Source organism: Fukomys damarensis, unplaced genomic scaffold (assembly GCF_012274545.1).
Source record: "Fukomys damarensis isolate Sample0158 unplaced genomic scaffold, DMR_v1.0_HiC HiC_scaffold_38, whole genome shotgun sequence".
NCBI lineage: Eukaryota > Metazoa > Chordata > Mammalia > Rodentia > Bathyergidae > Fukomys > Fukomys damarensis.
The window spans coordinates 36,671,743-36,687,870 of NW_022900950.1; positions in this window are offsets into that span (position 1 = coordinate 36,671,743).

Consider the following 16,128-nt stretch of genomic DNA (forward strand, 5'->3'; position numbering starts at 1 on the left):
CTGGTGTGGGGATTAAACTCAGCACATTGTTCTGGCTAGGCAGGTGCAGCACTACCGAGCTAAATCTCAGGCTTTACATTTCATATTTTTAAAATTTATCAACACATTAATCTTTGTCTTTATATGTTGGTCTACCAAATTGATGTTATTTTGGTTCTCGTTTTCTTTGCTTTTTTATTTGAGAATTTATGAAATCTGTATATATGAGTAGTATGAAAAGTATTAAGGTCCATCTGTCATTTTCTTCTTTTATCTCTGCTTTCTACAAACTTCCCTTTCTGTCACTACAGCTTGTTTGGTTGGAAATTTGTTAAGACAAATTTTGTTATGTTATCAATATATCTTTGTACCTATTTTCTACTGACAATGAATATTAATTTTTAAGTAAATTTTATCGTAACTATACTTAAATAAATGGATAATAAATCATTAATATAATTTAGTATCTGGTACATATTACAAATTCTCTGACTCACTCAAAGATGATATTTGCTTTTTCTCAAATCACACAAATCACAAACATTCCACACACCACTGCACTGTTTTATTATACCAAAGTATATATGGTATTGTAGAAAATATGCATTGTGTATATGTGTGTGGGGTATATTTTTACACATATGTATGCACTATTAAATGAGAAACATGGTCATGAATGTGGTAGGATTTTGCACATTTGGCTTATTTTGGCAACCTTATGATTTCTCTAAATTATATGCTTGATTTAATTCATAGTCATTTGCTTGAGAAGAATATTACATATGTATTGGTATTAAATTCTATCATTATGCTTATAAAAATATAATAAAAATAAGTATGGGATATAATAAAATAGAAACAGAAAAATCTGATCTTAAAAATATGAATTATTTTAGTTGCTTTTGGATTTCAAATAAAAGTATATTTTTTCTGTGGGAAGTTTTGTTAGAAAATGTAAGTGGTACAATCAACAAGCATATAATATTTATCAAATTAATAAAACCAAGCAGTTTATAAATCATAAAATTTTGCGGACAGTTTCTCAACTATAATATGTAACTTTGTTTTATTTGTAATTACATTATTTCAAAAATATTATACGAAAAGAAAATGAGAAAGAACATATAGTGTTTGAAGATCATATCAAACTAATAATATATTTCAATTATCAGTCTGTGTTGCATAAATTTTTGTTTATTTCATATCCTTTTTTTGCTGTCATGTATATGTATATTTGAAATTTTTATTTAGTATCATTTTTTGTTGTCATGTATGTTTGCAATCTTTAATAAAAAAAATGTGAAAAGTACCTTGAGGAAAACTTCAAATGCAAGGGATTGGGAGAGGCTGTGTTGAATCCCCAGGTAAGATACTGTGAGTCCTAACATGTATGTTTGGGATGTGTTTACTGACATGTTGTAGTGTGTTCATGTTGGGGTCAAGCTCCCCATTCTTCATGTCCTATTCAGGGCTAAATGCCTACACAGTTTGTAGATTCCAACTGCATTACTAGAACCTAGATCATACTACCCTGCCCCTGACAAATATTGTACACTTAAATAAACAAAAAGAACAATAAACTTAGACTCTATGGAACACCGCAGGAAGATGGGATAGACTGTTTAGAATGTTTAGAAACTTCTATGATTGGTGGCTTTGAAACATTACCAATTTATCTTTTGCATTCTATGGGTATGATCCCAGAAGGTTGGTCCCAAAATATAATCTGTTTTTTTATTTATTTCTTAAGTTTATTGGTACATTTTAGGTATGCAATATGATAACATTCATCATTGGGAATTTGTACCTTTACATGATATATCTTGATTCTTATTTTTCCCCATTCTCCTGCCCTCTCTTCAACCCCTCCCTATTTACAGTCTTTCCATTTTTTCATTTTCTCATGTTTATTCCTCTCCCTTCTTTCCTTTCCCCTACCCCTCTGACTTCCCCTTCCCCTTTGCCCATTTTCTTCCTATTTCACATTATCTATTATACATTTTCATCATTATTTATATTTTCAGTTTCTCACATCAGAGAAACTATTTGGTATTTACACATGTTGGACCTATTTATTTCACTTAAGAGTATGGCCTTAATGTGCATCCATTCAACTATAAATGTCTCCAGTTTCTCATTCATTGTGTCTGAGTAGTACTCCATTTTATTAAAAAAACACATCTTTATTCAGTCTCCAGTTGGTGGGCAATTGGGCTGTTTCCAAATTTTGGCTATTATAAATTTTGCTGCTATGAACGGGGGCACATATATATAGTTGTGGTATGGTTCTTTTAATTCTTTTGGGAAGATACCTAGCAGGGGAATAGCTGGGTCAAATGGGACCTCCAATCCTAGTTTTCTGAGGTATCTTCATACTGATTTCCTCAGTGAAAAGGGTAATTCTTTGCTCTGAAAAAAATATGGGCCCTCTATCTGTTGTATTTTTCCATATGAAATTATAATGGTTTCCTTATTGATAAACTTCAAACCTTAGCTTTTTAGGTTAGCATTTTGCAAGTCAACTGTGATGCTTGGTCATGGTTATTATATATATAAAGCCTATTATACTTTGAATAACCTTGTTAACAAATATCAAATATGTACAAATATGTTAGAAATGGAACATTTAGATTGTTAGATTGTGGATTTAGAATCTATGAACAGGGATTAGGTCTAAGCTGGAGTGAAGAGCTCAGCAGAAACCCCCAGTATTTGGTATTCACACGAAATGTGTTCCTAAGTATTGGTGGGGTAGCTGAGCTTTCTTTTGATGATTAAATAACAGTATTTTAGTTAGGTGAGGCAAGGATGTATTTTCACCTCCTCCATTAACATTTATTGTGGAATGGCTTGAACACATATATTCATAAGGAATGGTAACTAGGTGTCAACTTTTGTGGAAGTGTCAGTTGTTTGGCAGAGACCACCCTGTGCACTAAATTGAGAATTGTGAATCCATGTGGGTAGGGTTCAACTGAGGAGAAAAAGTGTAATAGTTGATAGAGCCACCCATTAGGGATATAGGTTTTGGTTAAGGTGAGGGAGATTTGTTCTTTTTGTGCTTAAAGTAGCATGAAGGAATTAAACATCATTAACTTATATTAACTTAGGTATTGAGTCTGTTTTGTGCATTTTTATTTTATTTGAGCTTGTTAAAATAACTGTAGCAGGCATTTAGTTTGTAGCCTTCTCAGAAGTAGAATGCATGTAGTAAGTATAAAATAAGTGACTCAATTTAGGGAGGAAATGGGAAAGAAAATTGGTGGGTTAATTTTAAAAATTTAGTTATATATGTAACAATTAACATTAAAGTAAATGAATATATTATTCCTAAGCTAACATCAGCCATGGTTCATGATTTCTCAGTATTAATGTAAACAATGTTTTATAAACTTTAATTTTCAGAAACAAAGAAAATATTGGCTTCAATTGGGTAAAGATAGGCTTTTATAGTCAAATAATTTTACAAGAGGGCTCTTATCTCTGCATTGGATGGCAGGGAAAAAAAAATCTGACTTGTAAAGGAGAAAAAAGGAGTCAAACTTAAGTTACTTGGGAACATCACCTCAGTCTGATTGGTTAGCAAATTAAAAAAAAATTGTTTTGTTCACTAGACCATAAATTCAGTTTCCTTATCAGCATAGAGCAGGGATTTATAGCACAGCATTGGAATGAACAAAAGCACATAAGTCTAAATGATTTACTTCATAGCTTTCCCATCATTAAAATGGACTCTCAAATAGAAGCTCATGTTTCTCATTTCATATTTTCCTCTTTTAAAGAAGGGCTCCTATTATTCATTTGCCCATAAGTAAAGAAATGAGATATTTTCATACAGTGAGTGCGTCTTTTGGATGTTGCATTTAGCTGCCAATCATAGAGACCAGAACATAAGCAAATTAGGAGGATGGATGTTTGTATGAGCCAAGTGGCTTTGGGAAGAGCCAAGAACCCAATGTGTTTGTGACTTCCTGCTCTCCCACCATCCTCAAACCTTGCAGTGCAGGGTAGAAAGAACTTTAGCAAACATCACATCTCCACTCCAAGGAAGAAGCAAGAGGAAGAGGATCTGGGCTTCATTTAAGAAGACTGGTGAGAGTAGCTGGGTGTGATGATGGCACAGCCTTGTAATCCCAGCATTCTGGGTAGCTGAGGCAGGAAGATTGAAAGTTTCAGTCCCATCCAGGAAACTTAGCAATTTAGGGAGACTCTGTCTCAAAATAAATAAAATAAAATATAATAAAATGGCTGGGCAATGTAGCTCAGTATGTAGGCAGGCCCTGGTTTCAATTTCCAGTATGACCCCCATCCAAAAAAAAGGTCTTTTCAGGAATCATATCTAACTACTACAGTATTCCAAATGACTCTCACTGGCCTACTCTCCACTTCACCCACCTCCAAGTTTTTTTGGCAGCCTTGGCCACTGTGTCTCCTCTGTGTACATTCTGACATGGTTGATAGCACTTGGGCTCTTGCTTTACCTGCACCTCTTGTCCTGAGGATTTCTCGCTGCCCTAAATCCTCAGGATCCACAGAATCCCATGATACACATACATGTGTGATGTGGAAGTAAAGGCCAGCGGAGATGCCAGTTTGTCATCATGATTGAAAAAATTCTGAATCCCTCCTATGCCCACCCCGGTAGGTTCACTTGCCTTCTGCAGTAAAGGTTCATTCAATTTTTCTGTCAATTGCACTGTCCAGTATGGTAACAAAACCTCACATTGGCTCTCTTTTCTTTGCCATAGGTCACCTGTTCCTCACCCCTGCTCCCTTTTGATTATGTTTCCAATTAGTGGTGCATACACTTTTGGCTGAGGCTCTGCTTTCTTGGGGACCCAGATCAAGGGGTGGTGGTGGTGTAGAGTTTGATGACTGGCTCTATTCAGTTGCTATGGGGTCTGAACAATGTCATCATTTAGCTGGTAATATTGACATCTGAAGATGGGAGATTTAAATTAAAAAGGCCTTGCTATTTTGGGGTAGGGCCATCAGCACCAAGAAAGCTGTTTAAGAAGCCAAAGTAACTGAAGGAGGAGAAACAAAATAGTGTCCCTAGAGAGGATTTGAGATGAAGGACGAGGACAAGACACAGAGTTTGATCCATGGGAAGTTTTCTTGATTGCTTATAGAGGAGCTGACATCTTCAGTGGGCACCCAGTAAGAATGGCTTCTTTGAGACTATTTTCTTTTTCTAATTTTGGACATGACTTTAAAAATTATAAAATCTCGAGAAGTTCTGACTCATATCTAAATAGACATTTGTTGGTAAATCCTAAAAGCCAGTTGGATGGTTTGGTGTGGCAACTGGGGATGAGTGTGAAGGAGAGAGTATGCCAGGGCTTAAAGTAGAGACAAGGAGGGCACACAAGCAAAGAGCTGACTAGGGGGCCGTAGAATCTGAGTCCTTTGACAAAACTCCAAAATGTTAGAAATACCAAGGAAAGTACAAACTGTGGCAATTATACCACAAACTATTATTCTCAAATCTCAGTGTGGCACTGGTTGTCTTAACAAGTGAGCAAAGCAAGGCCAGACTGTTCACAGTCTAATTTTATTAAGTGCACCTCAAAGTGCAAAGATAAAGGATAAAAGGTGCTTTTGTCTTCAAGTAACAGAAAAATCCAGATTCAGTGCTCATAAATATTACAGACAGTTTCACAGCTTGTTAAGAGAGGATTGACAGCATATTTAGGATTCCAGTATTTTTTCTCTCTCTCTTCTTGCACTCCTCTGCTGACCTCAGTGTCCTAGTTGGTCTCCCCTCCTGGTACTAAGATGGCAGTCAGTGGGCCAGACCTAGGATGGAAGCACAATGTCCAGTGGAATGAGAGTTTCTTCTCAAGGTCTATTGTACCAGGAAACTCTCCCAGAAAGCATTTATATGACTTCTCTTATGTCTCATTGACTAGAACTGCTCCTATCCAAGACTTGTACTGTGTCTCAGATCAGTTTCTGTTGCTGTACCTGAATACCTAGGACTGGGTAATTTATACAGACTGAATTTTACTTAGTTTATAATTCTGGGGGCTGTAATCCCCAAAACATGGCCCCAATACCTGGTAAGGGCCTTCCTGTTGAGTTGTGGCATGGTGGAGAAGATCATGTGGTGAGACAGAGCAAGATAGCCAGAGAGACCTCATTTTTATGATGAAGCCACTGCCTGAATATCCTATTAATCCATGATTAATCCACCCAGTAGGGTAGAGCCCCTGTGATCCATTCACCTCTTCAAAGACCACTACAAAAATACTATTAATATATGATCTTGGGGATTATATTTCTAACGAGTTTTTGTGGGAATGCTCAAATCATAGCATACTGGAAGAAGGAAGGAAGTTAACAGCACTGTCTTAAGCGTAACATCACAATGTACTGCTTAGAGCTGGGACTGGGGGTATTTCTCCTAAGGCACATTATCATGTGGGAGGGGCCTACATACCTGCTGGAAGTCAGTCTTTCTGAGCTTCAGTTCATCTGCAAGATTGAGCTAATAGTTGTGTGTCCTGTACCAACTGGTTATGTTGGATAAATAAGGTAATGGATATGAGGTATGAACCACACAGCAAACATTCTGAGAGTGGATTGCTATGATTACAGGATTTTCCGTAGCCTAGTTTCAATTCTAGAATGTGAATTCCTCTTGCCACAGAAAAACCATCACTCCAGGGAGAAGATCACAGATGCAATGCCCCTGGCCCTCAGGAAAGATGGCTTTTCTGTGGAATGCTGAGGCTCTAGTCCTCACTGTAATGTCGAAGCAGTCTCTACCACCCTGCAAGAATTCAGGGGCATTTTTGATGATGACATTACAATTTCTTCTGTCAGCTTCTTCTGCAACAAATGATATACAGGGTGCAGTGTTTGGTCGGTAAATGAATGGAATCCTCCATTCCCTGTGGTCTGTTCAAGGGAGAGCAAATATTCTCTGGAGTCTTAATTATTTTAGCTGCTCATCTCCATAGACTATCTGGAAGATAACTCTCCATCATGTTTGAACTTCATTCAGGGTGGGTTTGTGGCACCCTGTTGTCCCTGTGGTGGTCCGGTAGGTGAAGCAGGGGCATAAGTGCCAGACATTCCAATATGCATTTGAACACTGGCTAAGTTGACTGTGAGCTCTGTAACTGTGCAAAGTCACTAACCATCTCTGCAGCTCAATTTGTTATATCTTATTTTGTTTTTTTTTCAGCAGGAACAAGGTTTAATAACAACCTTGTAGAGATGTTAAGTCATAAATAATGCACTTGAAGAACCTATTTCAGAACATAATATTCAATAGATGATAGCCACTATAGTTTGTAAATTGGATTCATCTTTGTATAGATGTATGATAGTCTATATACATATAATATAGTTACATGTGTGATGCTGGGGATTGGTGTGATGCGTGCTAAGCAAGTGCTCTACCACTGACATAAACTCCTAGCCATGTATTATATTTTGAACAGCTTTACTGAGGTACAATTAATATACAATAAAATTTCTTCACTTTAAATTTACAATTTGAGTCATCTTGGTGAATATTTATCCACATAGCCACCATATTCAGGGTCTAGAACATCTCTATCACTCTCCTCACAACTTTATGCCTCTCTCAATCCCAACGTCTCTCTTTATCTTTGGCAAATCATTGATTTGCCTTCTGTAATAGATTTTTGCCTTTTCTAGAATTACATAAAAATAGAGTCAAGAGAGTCATCTGTGGTATGATTGAACTGTAGTGTGAATATTTAAATTTAAAATTTTTTCAGCTTTAATTGAGTTTATTGGTACATTTTAGGTATACAGTACAGTTACATTCATTATTGGGATCTTGTAACTCTATATGACAGGTCTTGGTTCTCCTTTTTTCCCCTTGTCCCTGCCCTCCCTTCACTCCCTCCTCCCTTCCCTATTTACAAACACTTTATTTCCATCTTTTCATTTTCTCACATTTTTTTTCTTTTCCCTTATTACCCTTCCCCTACCCATCCCACCTTCCCTACACCTTTAGCCCTTTTCTTCCCATTTTACAACGCATTCTTGGTATTTCTGAAGCAGTTCACTTTCATTATGGATCTTGTAACTCTATATGACAGGTCTTGGTTCTCCTTTTTTCCCCTTGTCCCTGCCCTCCCTTCACTCCCTCCTCCCTTCCCTATTTACAAACACTTTATTTCCATCTTTTCATTTTCTCACATTTTTTTTCTTTTCCCTTATTACCCTTCCCCTACCCATCCCACCTTCCCTACACCTTTAGCCCTTTTCTTCCCATTTTACAACGCATTCTTGGTATTTCTGAAGCAGTTCTGCAACTTGTCTTTTGTGAATATCTCTATTGGTGTGATTAAAAAATACATTGTACAGTGAATGTTGGTCCCAAGTACCATTCAATGGAATGGCAGTCTCAAAAAAAAAAAAAAAAAAGATTACGGTGTGTTCTCACATTCCTTATTTACTGGACACGGCATTGTGTGACTTCTGACTCTTCCTAATTTTCAAAATGATCATGACAGTAAGCATTTTCCATCAGTTCAGGACATGGAAGGAGCCATGACAATGTAACTAAAGACACACAAAACAGGACTTCCTACCTGCTTCAGCAGGTGGCAAAGTGTTTAAAGTGAGATTTTGAGGACTAATGGTAATATGTCTTTTTATTTTTTCCTCATTGAGTTATTGGTACATTTTAGGTATACAGTACAGTTACACTCATTATTAGGATCTTGTACCTTTACTTGAAAGGTCTTGGTTCTCATTTTTTCCCCTTGTCCCTGCCCTCCCTTCACCTCCTTCTCTCCTCCCCATTTACAAACACTTTGTTTCCATTTTTTCATTTTCATAATTTTTCTTTTCCCTTATTACCTTTCCCCCACCCTTCCCACTTTCCCTACACCTTTAGCCCTTTTCTTCCTATTTCTAATTAAGGTTTTTCTATAAAATGGAATACTACTCAGCCATAAAGAATGAGAAATTAGATTCATTTGGAGGAAAATGGATACATATTGAGGATATACTCCTAAGTGAAATAAATAAGTCACACATGTGTAAATACTGAATAGTTTCTCTGGTGTGAAAAACTGTAATAGTACATAAGATCCTAATGAGGCAATGTGTCTTTTATTGTAATACTTTAAAAAAATCTTAGGGAGGGGGTGAAGGGAGGGCAGAGGTAAGGGGAAAAAAATGAGAATCAAGACTTGCCATGTAAAGGTACATGATCCCAACAATGAATGTAACTGTACTGTATCCCTAAATGTACCAATAAACTCAATAAAAAAAAAATCTTTGCTGTATATTTTGATTATGACTCATATACATAATATATATAGTCTTTTTTGTCTGATTTATTTCCTTTTACCATAAAATTTTTGAAATTCTTATCTGTATTGTGCATGTACTGTTGGCCTGTTTCTTTTTATCTCTAAATAGAATTCTATTCATTGGTTAGTAGGCATTTGAATAGTTTTCAGTTCTTAATCTTAAGTAGAAATCATGCTATTTTTCACCATTAAGGGTGATGTAGGCTGTAGAACTTCATAAATTCTTTTATTGGATTGAAGGTTGTTACCTCTTTTTCTAATTTGATTGAATTTTTTAAAAAAAGTCATGAATGGTGGTTAATTTTTGTCAGATACATTTTCTGTACCTATTAAGATTATTAATTTTTCTACAAAATTATTATGACAAATTATATTATGGATTCTCAGGTGTTAAATTAACCTTGGATTCTTGACATAAAATTTACTTGACTTTAATGTATTATTCTTTGTATACTTCAGTTTCCTAACATATTTTGAAGGATTTTTATATCTATATTCATGAGTGGTATTGTTCTTTTGAGATCTTTGAATATTTTTGGTATCAGTAATGTTGAGGTGCAATAAGTAAAAGAAGTTAGGATGTAATACATGAAAGAAAAGCTTGAGATACTTCTAGCTAAATGGATGGACCTTGAGAATATAGTTTTAAGTGAAATAAATCAGACACACCTGTTTAAATACCATATTTTTCTGGTGTGAGAAACTATAAGTTTAAATGAGGTCTAAAATGAATATTAGGTATGGGAATTGGGGAGAAAATATTCAAATGAGGTGGAGAACAAGGTAGGAAGGAGAGGGAAAGGAAGAGAAAAGAAAAAAATGAGAGCAGAAGGAAAAATGGAAGCAAGGTTTTTGTAAATAAGGAGGGGAAGAAGGGTTGAAAGGAGGGGAGGGGAATGGGAAAAAAGCACAATATATCATGCACAGGTATAAATTCTCTATGATGAATGCTGACATTATGTATATCTAAACTGTATGAATTAAAAAAAATAATGAGACCCAAAGATACACCTATGCCCTAAATCCCCAGGATTTCTAATGATTCTGGAAAGAATGTTTTTCAAATACAATTGAGTTAAGGAGGGCCTTGAATGTAGCTCGCCAGCACAGAACTTTCCTGGCAAGTGCAAGGTCCTGAGTTTGATACCTGGTACCACCCCCACCAAACCAAAAAGGACCACCCCTCCCACACAAACAAACAAACAAACAAAAAATTAAATTAAGGTTCTTGAGGTGATTATCCTGACTTATCAATGTTGTTCCTAAACACAATCACAAGTGTCTAATAGGGCCCCAAACCAAGGAATGCCAGCAATCATTAGAATCCACAAGAGACAAGGAAAAGATTCCAGCCTAGGTCCTCTGGAGTGGAGGAAGCTTGGCTCTACTGACATCTTGATTTTGGCTCAACGATGTTGGTTTTCAATTTCTGGTCTCCAGATTTCTATAATTTCTGTAGTTTTCCTTTCTATAAAACTAATAGAGGAATTATTCCCTTGTTTTGTATATTTTTAAAATTTTATGTAAGATTGGTATTGTTTTTATTTAACATTTTTTTCTTTTTTATGGTATATGTACATGATATATAATAATTACATTTATTTTGGGTAAATGGAACATATATAGTGTTTTGATCACCTTAGATCCTATTCACTCCTCACCTCTCCTCCTTTCCCTCCTTACTTCTTACTACATCTTCTTTATTTTATACTTGATTTATATTTTGGGCTTGTATGTTAGAACTCACTTGTCAAATCCTCAATGTGTTATTTTTTAATGCAAAAGCTTTTAAATTATAATTTTAAGTTTTAAAAGTTGATGGCTCAGGAGTAGAGTGAATGCTTAGCATTTGTGAGGCCTGGGGTTTGATTCATTTAAAAAATTGATATTGGGTTATTTAGGTGTTCTATTTTGTTCTGAGTCAGTTTTGGCTATTTGCCTTTGAGACTTTATCCATTTCATCTATATAGTTGGCTTTGTAGGCATACATTTGTTTGTAATAGTTCCTTATTATCTTTTCTTTTCCTTTGAGACAGGCTCTCACTACGTAGTCTAGGCTGGTCTTGAACCTGTTATGTAGCCGAGCCTGGCCTGGAATTTATAATCCTCCTAACACAACTTCCCAGGTTCTGAGATTACAGGTATCTGCCATCACATCTGGATCATGATTATCTTTTTAAAGTCTGTAGGATCTGTGGTTATGTCTCTTTCTTTCTTGATATTAGTAAATTGTGTCATTTACTTTTTTGTTTTTGTATCAATATAACTAGATGTACATCAATTTTATTTATATTTTCAAATTTTTTCATTTAGCTTCACTGAATTTCTCTAGTTTTTAATTAATTTTCTTTATCTTTAAGGAAGAAATGAGAGATAATTGAATTTAGGCCTTTTTCATTTTTAATATAAATATTTAAAACTATAAACTTTCCTGTGGGCATTGCTTTAGCTGAGTCACACAAATTTTAGTATTTCATGTTTTCAACTTCATTTAGTTCAAAATATGTTTCAATTTGTGTAGGAAGCAGGGAAAGGGATGTTATCAGGACCTCTACCATGGGTCCTGGCCTGGGAGCCAGCACAGCACAAGGCACATTAAAGAACAGACAGGAACAAGACTCAGAGTGAAGAGGCTGAGTCTTGGGACCTGGTCAGTGCTGCTGATGGCAATAAAGACAAAAGCCCCCAAGCACATCCAGTATTTATGGAATACAATTGTGTAAATAGGGAGTTAGGGAGCTTTGAAGTCACCTAGTGAAGTACTGCTGTACACCTGGCATTATGGTGCCAGGAAAGGCTCTCAGGGAGTAGGTACTGCTTATCTTGCTAGGATAGAAGAAACTGGTACTGAGACCAGGTGCAATTAACAAGTAACCCACAAGATCAGTGAGAAGCGATAATTCAAGGGAAAGGATTCTAATTGGGGTCACACTGACCTCAGCTGCACATAAATGAGCAGAGCCTGGACTTAGGCCTTGGTGACAGCCATTAGCAAAGGAGCAATGCTAGCCCAACTCTGCTGCCTGGCATGCCCATTTAAATCACATAAGACTTTGGTTTGACTCCTGATATAAAGCAATATAGCTGAATTAAGGAAAGCAAGAAGCATGTGCCATTCGTAGCCCACTAGTACTGGGTAGAGATGTCTGCTACAAAATTGCCTTGTGATTTCTTTCTTTGATCCATGAATTACTTAGAAGTGTATTGTTTAATTTCCAAATATTTGAGACTATTGTAGTCCTATTACTGAGCTTTAATTTTACTCTGAAGGGAGTCAGAAAACATATACTTTATGAGGTCAATCTTTTTATTGAGATTACTTTTGGCCTGGCATCTGGTCTCTTTTGGTGAATGTTCTATGTACACTTGGGAATGCTGCTCTTGGTGGGTAGACTATCAATCTAATTAAATTGGTTGGTAGTTTTATTCAAATTTATGATAAACTTTCTGATTTTATGTCTACTTATTCTATCTATTGATGAAAGTGGAGCATGAAAATTTTAAACTCTTTAAATCTACTTCAGTGTAGTCAGCTTTTGCTTTATATATTGTTGAGCTCTATTATTAGGTTTATATGGATTTAAAATTGTTATGTCATAAATTTTCCTGTCTTTGAATGATTTCCTTGTATTAAATTCTATTTTGTCAGATATTAGTAGAACCACTCCATCTTTCTTATGCTTATTGTTTGCATGCTATATAGTTTACATAATTTTAGTTCATTCTATTTGACTTTATAGTTGAATTTCTTCTATGGTAGAGAGCATAGAATGGGTGTGGAAATAAGATACTTCCATGAAAAAGAGAACCTGAGAAATAATAGAAGGAATTTTAACAATATCCTAGAAGAGGACAATGAAGGTCACAATACCATGAGCCCCACAGACCAAATCAAATAGGCAAACCAAGAAACTAAAAGGAGAAGGGAGAAAAAGTAAAAAGATTCAACAAAAGGACAATAACATGACAATAATAAGTAAGAACATATCAAGTTATAACCATCAATGTTAATGGCCTCAATTCACTAATCAAGAGAAATAGACTGGCAGAATGGTTTAAGAAGCAAAATCCAACAATATGTTGTATACAAGAAACACACCTAGTGCAAAAGGAAGCCAATAGACTGAAAGTGAAAGGACGGAAAACAATTCTCCACGTGTCAGGAGCCCAGAAAAAAGCAGGGGTAGCAATCTTATTTGCAGACAAAGTAAATTTCAAACCAAAACTCATTAAGAGAGATAAAGAAGGCCACTACATCCTTGTAAAGGGAACAACACAAGAGGAAGAGATGACAATCATAGACATATATGCAGCAAAATATAAATGCCCCAAACTATATAGAACAAATATTAAGTAACATGAAAAAACAAATAAGCACTAATACAATTGTAGTGGGGGATTTAAATACCCCACTATGACAAATTGTCAGATTATCTAGGCAGAAATTCAATAATGAAATGTTAGAACTGAATCAAGCTTTGGAACACATGGACTTAATCGATGTCTACAGAGTATTCCACCCCACAAAATCAGAATATACATTCTTTTCAGCTGCACATGGATCATTCTCCAAGATAGACCACCTATTGGCTCACAGAACAGGTCTGAATAAATGCAAAAGAATTGAAGTCATCCCCTGTATATTATCAGATAATAGTGCAATCAAGCTGGAGATCAATAGCACAAGAAACTGTAGGAACTTCACAAGCACAAGCACATGGAAACTGAACAACACTCTCCTGAACAAGCAATTACAGAGGAAATTAAAGAAGAAATTAGACAGTTTTTACAAATAAATGAAAATGCCAATACAATGTACAGGAATCTATGGGACACAATGAACGCATTTCTACAGGGAAAATTCATAACATTGAATGCCCACACTAGGAAAACAGAGCAGGCTCAAATAAACAACCTAATGATGAATCTTAGACTCCTAGAAAAACAAGAGCAAGAAAACTCAAAGCTCAAAGAAGAGAGGAAATTATAAAGATTTGAGCAGAAATCAATGTAATGAAAAACTAAGAAAACGACATAAAAAAATGAAAAAAACAGCTGTTTTTTGAAAGAATAAATAAAATTGACAAACCCTTAGCTAATCTTATCAAAAAAAGGAAAGAAAAGACTCAGATCTATGCAATCAGGAATGAAAAAGGCGAAGTCACAACAGATCCAAAAGAAATCTACAGGATCATTAATACCTACTTTAAGAACCTGTACTCCAATAAAATGAAAAACACAGAAGAAATGGACAGATTTTTAGATACTTATGAATTACCAAAGTTGAACAAAGAAGATAAAAACATTTTAAACACCCCAATTACAGTCAGTGAAATTGAAAATGTAGTTAAAATTTTACCAACAAAGAAAAGCCCAGGCCCTGATGGATTCACTGCTGAATTTTACAAGACATTTAGAGAACTACTGCCATTACTATTCAAACTTTTCAATGAAATTGAAAGGGAAGCTATACTTTCAAATTCATTCCTGGAAGTAAGTATTACTTTGATTCCCAAACCAGGGAAAGATGCAACTAAAAAAGAGAACTACAGGCCAATCTTCTTAATGAATATAGATGTAAAAATCCTTAATAAGATACTAGCAAACAGAATACAGAGGATTATCAAGAAGATCATGCATCCTGACCAAATCGGATTTATTCCAGGGATGCAAGGGTGGTTCAACATATGTAAGTCAATAAATGTAACATATTATATTAACAAAGTCAAGGACAAAAACCATATGATCCTCTCAATAGATGCAGAAAAAGCATTTGATGAAATTCAACACCTATTCATGATAAAAAAAAAACCCTGCACAAAATTGGAATGGCTGCTATCAAGAAATCACTCCATAACAAGTTTCAATGGGGTTGTCGGGAGAAAGGAACCCTTCTCTATTGTTGGTGGGAGTGCAGACTTGTTTAATCACTGTGGAAATCAATATGGAGATTTCTCAAAGAGCTTGGACTGCAGGTTCCATTTGACTCAGCCATCCCTCTGCTGGGTATCTTTCCAAAAGAACTAAAAGAATCATATCACAGAGAAGTATGCACACCCATGTTTATAGCAGCACAGTTTTTAATAGCTAAAACTTGGAAACAGCCCATTTGCCCCTCAGTTGGAAACTGGATAAAGAAGATGTGGTTTTTCTATAAAATGGAATATTACTTAGCCATAAGGAATGAGAAATTAGATTCATTCATAGGAAAATGGATGCATATTGAAGATATACTCCTAAGTGAAATAAATAAGTCACACATGTGTAAATACCGAATAGTTTCTCTGGTGTGAATAAACTGCAATAATATATAAGATCCTAATAAGATTACTGACATGGTGAAATGGGAAGAAAGGGGCTAAAGGGGTAGGGAAGGTGGGATGGATAGGGGAAGGGTAATAATGGAAAAGAAAAAAATGAGAGATAAAGAAAAGATGGAAATAAAGTGCTTGTACAAGGGAAGGGGAGGAGGGGGTGAATGGAGGGCAGGGACAAGGGAAAAAAATGAGAACCAAGACCTGTCATGTAGAGGTACAAGATCCCAACAATGAATGTAACTGTACTGTATCCCTAAAATGTACCAATAAACTCAAAGCTGAAAAAAAATAAGAAAATGTAATCAATCTCTAAATAATATTTTCAAATTACAATTTTAGGGCTGGGGAGTTAACTTAGTGCTTCCACCACCTGCCTCTCAAGCACAAGAATTCGGGTTCGATCCCCAGTCCCAAACAAACAAACAAACAAACACAAACCAAACAAAACAAAACAAAAAACCCATAACAAAGTACAAGTTTATGCTGTTTTTTACTTCATCTATCTCCTTCCTTCTTTTCTTTCTTTC